We start from the raw sequence: 8,789 nt of genomic DNA on the forward strand, positions 1-8,789 counted from the left end.
GTTTAAATGAAGCTGAAATGAAAAGATTAAAACAAGTAGTTTTTGACTCCTATCTGAAGAGCAGCAGTTTCACAAATCCTTTGTAGATCAGTCTTTTTCATGCCTAGCAAACAACTGTTGTCCAAGGAGTCAACAAAGCAATTCAAGTCTTTCCCTTTATTTAAAGAGTAGAAATGGTTTTCAAGAACAATAACAGCAGGGCGACTCACCCTTTCTGGAGCTTTTTGGAGCAAGCTAATAACAGCTTAACTCAACCTAGCACACAGGAGCACAGCTACAGTAATTAGTGACCCTGTGGCTAACTGGAAATTTAATTTTCTCACCAGAGCAGGGAAGAGGGAATCTCTAAACTTTAACAGACAGGGTTATGGTGGGTAGAGGCGTCTTAAAACTCTTGGCTCAAAACATATTGCCCTTTATAACCCTGCCCCACATTCTGTCAAAACTTGCTTCACAGGTTACAGTGAAAAAAGTTACACAGTAAAAATCTAGGTAGAGGGTGTAAAAAAAACTCCTTGTTAAAATATAAATGTAATTCACTATATTTGTATTTCATACAAAGGCCAGCAACATATTTGACATGAAACCTCTGCTCTGTACAAATCCATTTTACAGTTGTTTGCTCTTGACAGGCTTTAAGGCTCCATCTTAAACTGATGTTTTCCATGTGGTGTGTTTGTCAGGTCAGCCAGAAATCTTCCACGCATCCTTCTCTATCCAATTTCAGGAATTGTATTTATAATAATAATAATAATAATAATAATAATAATAATAATAATAAACTTTATTTTATATAGCGCCTTTAAAGGTGGCTTCTCAAAGCGCTTTACAGGATGACAATAACAATAAATAAGAAGACTACAACAATAAATAAGAAAATTTCACAAGACAGGACACAATTATAATTACAACAATACAACAATAACAATAGAGGAGACCGTGGAAGATGGTATTAAGAAGAGCAGAGGGGTGAAGAATGGAACCAGTTAAGTAAAGGCTTTTCTGAAAAGGAGGGTTTTGAGTCTGGATTTGAAGGAGTTTAGAGAAGGTGACTCTCTAATATCCTTGGGCAAGGAGTTCCAGAGCTTGGGGGCATAGCAGGAGAAGGCCCTGTCGCCCATACAATGTAGACGGGCTTGGGGGACAGTAAGGAGGGCAGAATTTGAAGAGCGGAGGTTGCGAGGTGGGGAGTAGGGCGATAAAAGTTCAGACAGGTATTGAGGTGCCAAGCCATGTAAAGCCTTGTAGGTGAGCATGAGGGTTTTAAAGTCTACGCGGAATTTGACCGGAAGCCAGTGCAAGGACTCCAGGATAGGAGTAATGTGAACACTTGCACTAGATCTGGTCAGGATTCTGGCTGCTGAATTTTGGACATACTGCAGCTTGTTCAGAGTAGATTTAGATACCCCAGGGAGCAGAGCATTGTAGAGGAACAAGCTAATCAGTCTTTCATTCTTTTCACAAAATAAGTGTATAAATGCATTTCTGTGATTTGTGGAGATAGTTCTCTAATGTGTGAAGCAATGCTTAGGTGTTTTACTTTCAGCATTATTCCATGTATATATTTATTTTTCTCATATAAATGTGAATAAAGGATCTGGGATTTCTGGATAGTATTTCTTAATCCCAGAGAGCTCTGTTGTTGTTCACGTTGCTTCAATTCATAATAAACATGATAAATACTACTTCTTTGAGTCACGATTTTTTTAAATTTTAAGAATTCGAATTTTGCCTAATTTCATAATATGTTTGTAACTTCACACAACCTAGGAATCAAAACAAATGTATGTATATGATTGACAAGGTGTGTGTTTGAACATTCAGATAGAGTTCCATATATGGAGCATTATTCAGTAGTTCAGACCCAAATTAGCTCTAATATTAATACTGGTCATTCCTAACATTTGAATTGGAGTTCCTGCTATTTCTTGGTTCTAGCTGAAATGATTCCTTTCGGATATTAAAACAAGAAATTTGTTGTATTTCCCTTGGAAAGCTACCTTAAGTCTTCATGTTCAAGGCCTTACAAAAGCAACAATTGCAGAGAAACTAACTTTAAAATTCCCATACAAATGACAGAAGCAGAAGCACATCAATGTAGACCAAGGTATGAATGTTTCATAGTAGACCTATGCAAAGAATTCAGCTGACTGACAGGTCAACACTGACAGTGACGCTGCCAGTTATCGCCAAACTTGGCAAATGACACAAAATGGTAATGAACATTTTAGAGCCCGGGACAGGGAAGCTCATTGGTGTCCCCAGTGTTTCTTTTACACCCAATGCTTGGGCATTGAGTAATGATCGGACTCCATTGTGCCAATAAATTGTCATAGTATCTTGAGAGCAGCCAATCAGCCCTAATTTGCATGATTTTAGGAGGCAGTGGAAAGTGGATCCCCTGAGAACACCCAGGGAGAACAGACACACTCATCAGAGACAGGCACCCCAGCCTGGACTCGACACAGGAACCCTGCAGCTTCGAAGCAGTAATACCCAGCACCACGCCCCCCTCACTGGCCAGTCTCTAAAACACGACACAGAGCTGGGAGGACTCTGGTAGTGAACGGCAGCAGAATCCAACTGGGCTGTAGGAATGGTTCATTTCACATTACCTTCTTCATATGTTCATGGGGTTCAGGGAAAAGCAGGACTTCCCAAGCAATGGAAAGCATGTGTAAAGCATGAGCACAGAAGTTTAGGAGGACTTGTCGAGGTCAAGGGGGGGTGAAGGTTTTGGCAATTGTGTTTACAGTTAAAAAGCTTTTAGACAACAACCACTGCAGCCTGAAAGCCTGTGTTTCAGGCGTGGAGAGTCCTGCAGGTAGCGTTTTATTAGCAACCACTTAAGAAATCAGAGACATTGCTCTTCTACTAACTTATTCGGACAACACATTTATCCAATTGACATTTGCAGCTGTTTATACGTCTTTGTCTTCGATATGAACAATGGAGGGTAAAGTCCATTGCTCTAGGGTACAACAGCTCTGTCTCATGAAAGATTGGACCCCACAACTGTCTAGTTATGAACCACAAGCGCTAATCACTGCTCCCCATTGTTGCCTTGTCATACTTTCAATTCAGAAATTAAGATCAGAGATAGGACACAGGGGGACTCGAGGGCTCTGGGTGACTGGAGGCACCAATCCCTGCTGTACCTCAGTAAATAACATAACGGTTCCATTTTGGTTCCACTTTATTTTTTGTCCTTAAAGTGCCGCAATTAGGAAATCCTGACTGTGTAAGTACACAAGCTTTGGTAGATATCTTTTGAGTCCAAATCACAATTCACCAATTCTGTAATGTTTTGTGTTTTCAAAATTAAAAACGACTTGTTTCTTCATTTGATGTGAGTCAACACTGTATATTCATAATTACTATGGGCTTTCTGTCTAAATATTGTAGGCAGATGTACAGATGCATCTGCCTCCAAATTTATTTATGTCCTTGATAAAGTGTAATTGAACGCCAACATTTTAGGTCAATTTGTCTGAAGCATTTGTATAATAAGAACGGTGCTTTACAATGCATAATTCACTTGATTTTTGTTTCAGTATTCATATATATGAAGACATAGCACAGTATCGTCCTTGCCTCACCTCACCGTATTTTAATTACAACAAAATAGTGGTGCCAAACATTAAAATACAGTCTTTCCATTCAAACAAGTGATCACACGGATCTAGTTTATTTAGTGAGTGGGCAGTTCTGAGCACCAATGCCACAAAGGTGTGGAAAGAAAAACGTGAGATGGCAGCAGTGAGCTTATATAGATACACTACTGTAGTTTGTCAACACATATCAGTTATAACCCAGAGTGGGCAGGTTGGCATCATTAAGGTGGTTCACTATCACGCCATTACCATTATGGACACCTTCTCGCAACTTCTTGATATCGTGTTCTCCTTTTAAATTAGTTCGTTTATCAATCCAATTTCTCAGCACTTAATCCAATAGGGGGTCGCTTGGGAGCCGGAGGCCGTAGTTTGCATAGTAACGGCAAACCCTTGTTTTGACGGACTTCACTTAACAGATAAAAAATGCTAAAAAGGCAAATATGTGTCTAAAATCAGAAATACCGGGCTTTCCCTGCAATAAAATACACAGTAAAATACAAAAATAATAAAACAATAAACAATACCATTTGTACAACATACCTTAAATAGATGTAATGAATATCAATGGTACCCTATAGGCTAAGGTTTAGCAATATAGGCGGAACCTACAGTATATTGAGTGTTTCCTCACGGGACCTATTAGTGTTGAAGTGGGAAAATAACCCTGTGCGAGTGTGTGTCAGAGTCTCACCAATTGTTCGTAAGATACACACACAGTTCAAGTCAAGGAAGTTAAGCCTGACAAAGTGAGGTGGTCATTACTGTAGACGTAGCTCCGCTTGAAACCCAGGATAGAGAACTTGTTTGCGATGGATGTTGTTTCTGTTTCGCATTGTAACGAACTGCCCCGGTCCGGGAGCTCACTGCAGCGCGGTGTGTTTGTCACAGAGCAGGTGCAGTAGCTGGGAAGACTGAGAGACAGAGGGAGAAAGCATCCTCTGGGTGAAGAGCAGGAAAATTCAGTGGGAATTCTCCCTCATTTTTATAAGGGGAAAAGGTGGGAGGGACATTTCAGTGCCAGGCATGCTTTAGCGACCTTTTAAAGATCATTTGAAAATATACATTAAAATGCTAACAATGTCAGCTGCTATCTCATATCGCAAATCACAACAGGCAGCCCACTGAAGCTAAACAGGTGTGTGAGCCTGGTCTGTACCTGGACGGGAGACTCCTGGGAAAAACTAAGGCTGCTGCTGGAAGAGGTGTTAATGGGGCCAGCAGGGGGCGCTCACCCTGCGGTCTGGGTGGGTCCTAATGCCCCAGTATAGTGATGGGGACACTATACTGTAAACAGGCGCCGTCCTTCGGATGAGACGTAAAACCGAGGTCCTGACTCTCTGTGGTCATTAAAAATCCCCGGGTGTTTCACGAAAAGAGTAGGGGTGTTACCCCGGTGTCCTGGCCGGATTTCTCACTGACCTTTACCAGTCATGACCTCCTAATCCGATCTATACACTGGCTTCATCACTCTGCTCTCCTCCCCACTAATAGCTGATGTGCGGTGAGTGTACCGGCGCACTGTGGCACTGAGGGGAGCGCTTTGAGTGGAGTGTCCAGAAAGGCGCTATGTGAGTGTAAGAAATATTTATTAGGATAATTCTGTAAAATGCAGAAATGATAAAACAAGGAAAAACACTAAAATTTAGTTTAAAATTCGGGAATATAAATGGATTTTGTGTTTTCTGTGCTATGATATGTGAAATAAAAAGCTTGTGTCTTTATGATAAACAAAAAAGTGTAAGTCCATTAAACCGAGAGTTTACGGTATAAACATGTTCAAGAATCAGAAACAGATTGAATTATTTTTTTACACAAGCAATGTCCGAGCACAAGAAAAATTAAAAAGGCTCAATCTACTGAAAAGAAATCAAACCAGTGAAATGGCTTGGTTTAGCATTCAAGCCGCAATGAATACTTGAGATCAGCAGTTGTACCTGAATCGAAGTTACGGTAGGAAATTTAGGAAATTCAACGAGCTTCTTTGATAAATGTTGATTAAGGTATAATTAAAGAGAACAAGTTATTGTATTTAAAAAAAAAAGAAAAAAGTTTTACTCCTTCGAGCCGGATTCGAACCAGCGACCTAAGGATGTCAGTGTTACCGCTACAGTCCTCCGCTCTACCAACTGAGCTATCGAAGGGTCATGACTTTCTTCCCCTCAAAAACTAATCTTAGCTTAGAAATATGGTCATTTTACAATTTTATTGTATTTTATTGGGGGCAATCATATTTTTCCCATCCCCGTAATTAGAACCTAATTATTAGATATGAGGTGAGTTCAAACGCAGTGTGCTTTTATTTTGCCAGAACCACTGCGTCCACGACGTGACTCGGCCGGTTCCGTTCCCACAATCCTTTTCTTCCTTGAAGCCAAGAGTCTCTGCCTGAGCCAATCAAGACCCGCATCACTACCAAGACGTTTACCAGGAATTGACCAATCGCAGCGTCTGTTCTAACTCCTGCTCCTTTTTTTCGCCCAATCACAGCCCTCTCTAGTGCAAGGGCTCAGGTTTAGCCAATCACGTGTCTCTTCTGCTGTCCAAACAGGCAATGCGAGGAGTTCTGTTCTCTTGCGTGCTATGTGTACTGCGTTCTCCTGTTGAAAACAGTTTCTTATTTTACACAGTAATCGCGTCGGCTCGTTCTTTTATTTTTAATGTCGTTGTTGATTCTCCCGCGTTCTTTGAAATACAGTTTTTTTATTTTCAAAAGAACCCCCTCGTCTATTTTTTTCCAATGTTAGTATCTGCCGGCGTCTCCGAAGTATAATTAACATAGAGGAAACATCTGCTGTGTACTTCAAGAAAAGATCCACAGCTTTGTGTGTCGATGTAAAGATCTGTTTTATTTATTACGAATTGAGGATTAAATCGACTTTTTTGTATATCAACCCACTTATTGATTATACGTCTATGATCTTTATATTATTGACATTTTGCTTTCAAGTTTATTTTTTTATTGTTAAATGATCTTAATCTGGAAACTAACGTTTAAAAATTAACCTGGGCAGTCATCTGCCTGTACAAGAACTGATTTGGTACCTGGTATTGTCCGGGTACAGCAACGGTGTTTCTTCAGGGGTGGAAAAACGATAAATTGTCGAGAATGTGGTTAAAAGGGGGGAGAACTATCGTTTTTTTTCCTAATAAAGCGCCGTGTAATCCTGACCATCCTCAAAACACAGTCCATAAGTTATACATATAAAAAAAACAGTAAGCAGAAAAGAAAATAGCACTATTTATAAATCCATCCATCAATTTTCTAACTGCCTCATCCACGCAGCAGAGCCTACCCGAGAACACCATGGGCTCCAGGCGGGGTGCGGTCTTTTTTTTGGATTGCACTGAACCACGGGAATCAAACACTCAAACTTCGGGTTGCAAAATGCAAATACTAACCGCTTCGCCACCCCACCTTTCTCAGGTCATGGATTGTGTCGTAAACAATTCTTGGTCACCAAAAAGCCTATGGGCATAGATTTACACGATATCACGTATCCTTCAGACAAACGTGAGTTTTTATCGACACGTTCAGTGAACTGTTAAATTTGCCGTGAAAACAACAAAAAAAGCACTAACTATAACATAAATTTAGCTTAAAGACCACGTGTTATCAAAATGAGCAATTTTTAAATAAAGGTGGCAAATCCATCGACAATAAAATGTGAAAATGAATCACATCACCCGTACACACAACGTGTCGATGTCTTAAATATTACAGCAAAAATAGATGCTTACATTAATATTGAAGGCTGTGAACTGGATCTTGCGTCAAGATCCTGTATTTAACCTTACTTGTAAATTTACACTACTAAAGTCATCAAGTGCTGAAGAAAAGTCGGTGGGTGATATTGACGCAATGAAGCGATTTGATATCGTGTTACTTTTTATGCATTGATGATTTTTTTTAGTGGTTTGGTGGTGTTTGAAATTAAAACGAAAACATATTTTGGCAAATCAGTTTAGTTAACAAAAGTTGTGCATTGAGGGCTGAGTGCATATCCTTTGGGGACCGCACTAGATTTTTCTTCAAAGAAGAAATAGGACCAAAAAGGATTAAAATAGCAGGAAAAAGACAGCTGTACCGTAGTGGGGAATTAGCTCAAATGGTAGAGCGCTCGCTTAGCATGCGAGAGGTAGCGGGATCGATGCCCGCATTCTCCAAGCTGTTTTTTTTTTTACAAAATCTTCGCTCTCACAAGATACACTTTCACAAAATAACTTGATAATTTACACCATTTATAAATTCAAGGACCCAGTTCTCCACCTTTGCTTTTAGCCTGTTTTAGGGTTACCACACTTGATCATTCAAAAATGAGAACACTCTTTTGACGCGGAGGATTATGGTTTGGGGGCTGGTGGTATTTGTATCACTACTAAATCGAGTACTTCTTTACAAAAACCAACAGGTAAGTGAATTAGACAGCCCTACACCTATAATCAACACACAATCGCTATTGATCAACACTCTCCTAATCCGAAGCACCATTCGAATCGAGGATCTTTGGGGGAAAGAGTAATGGGGAAAAAAAAAACCTTTTAAAAATTCCTCTCGATAGAGATTAAAGAACCAAAAAGGAAAATTAGTCTGGAAAAAAACGGATACAGGGTAAACCGTTGTAATTTACGATCTTTCAGACAGTTTAAATTCGGGCGATTTGTTTCCATGCCGAGTCAGAAAGCACGAGGTAGCCGAATACCACAATACATTTTAAAAATAAACCTGAGAATCCCAGCCGTGTTCAAATTTATCCCAGCACCATCTGTGAAGCAACTAATTATAATAACATCTGCACTTAAACATTGAACACCAGCTCTAAAAGCTTCTGCATTGAGAGCACTTCGTCTCTTTATAATAAAAGATAAACATAACATAAAAACGGGAAAACAAAAACTTACATTGCGCAATATGTGTTTATAAGATACTTTCTAAATTAAAACAGGAATAAAAAGAAGAAAAACAGTAAAGACAGAAGGTCTGAAAATTCTGTTTTATACAAAAAATGAACCTATGTAGTGAAAAAGTATTGGGTGGTAAAGTATTTTTGATATTTAGGTTTTCTAAAATTAAAATTTGTAGTGAAACCAAAAAAAGGAATACAGTATAAATTAATTTTCGCTAGACCTAATGTTCTTTTAAAGATCGGGTGTTAGGAAAAATAGGATTTTGTA

General features: G+C 39.4%; 2 non-coding genes across 2 annotated transcripts; one reads left to right on the forward strand and one right to left on the reverse strand.

Annotated features, from left to right (window-relative positions):
* Positions 1 to 5,672: 5,672 nt before the first annotated feature.
* Positions 5,673 to 5,758, reverse strand: trnay-gua (transfer RNA tyrosine (anticodon GUA)). The gene is given in 2 exon segments: positions 5,673 to 5,708; positions 5,722 to 5,758. It is a non-coding gene; the product is annotated as a tRNA-Tyr (tRNA).
* A 1,950-nt stretch (positions 5,759 to 7,708) lies between these two features.
* trnaa-agc (transfer RNA alanine (anticodon AGC)) lies at positions 7,709 to 7,781 on the forward strand. The gene has a single exon. It is a non-coding gene; the product is annotated as a tRNA-Ala (tRNA).
* Positions 7,782 to 8,789: the final 1,008 nt, after the last annotated feature.

The sequence above is a fragment of the Lepisosteus oculatus genome, chromosome 6, assembly GCF_040954835.1.
Source record: "Lepisosteus oculatus isolate fLepOcu1 chromosome 6, fLepOcu1.hap2, whole genome shotgun sequence".
In the NCBI taxonomy this organism is placed as follows: Eukaryota; Metazoa; Chordata; class Actinopteri; order Semionotiformes; family Lepisosteidae; genus Lepisosteus; species Lepisosteus oculatus.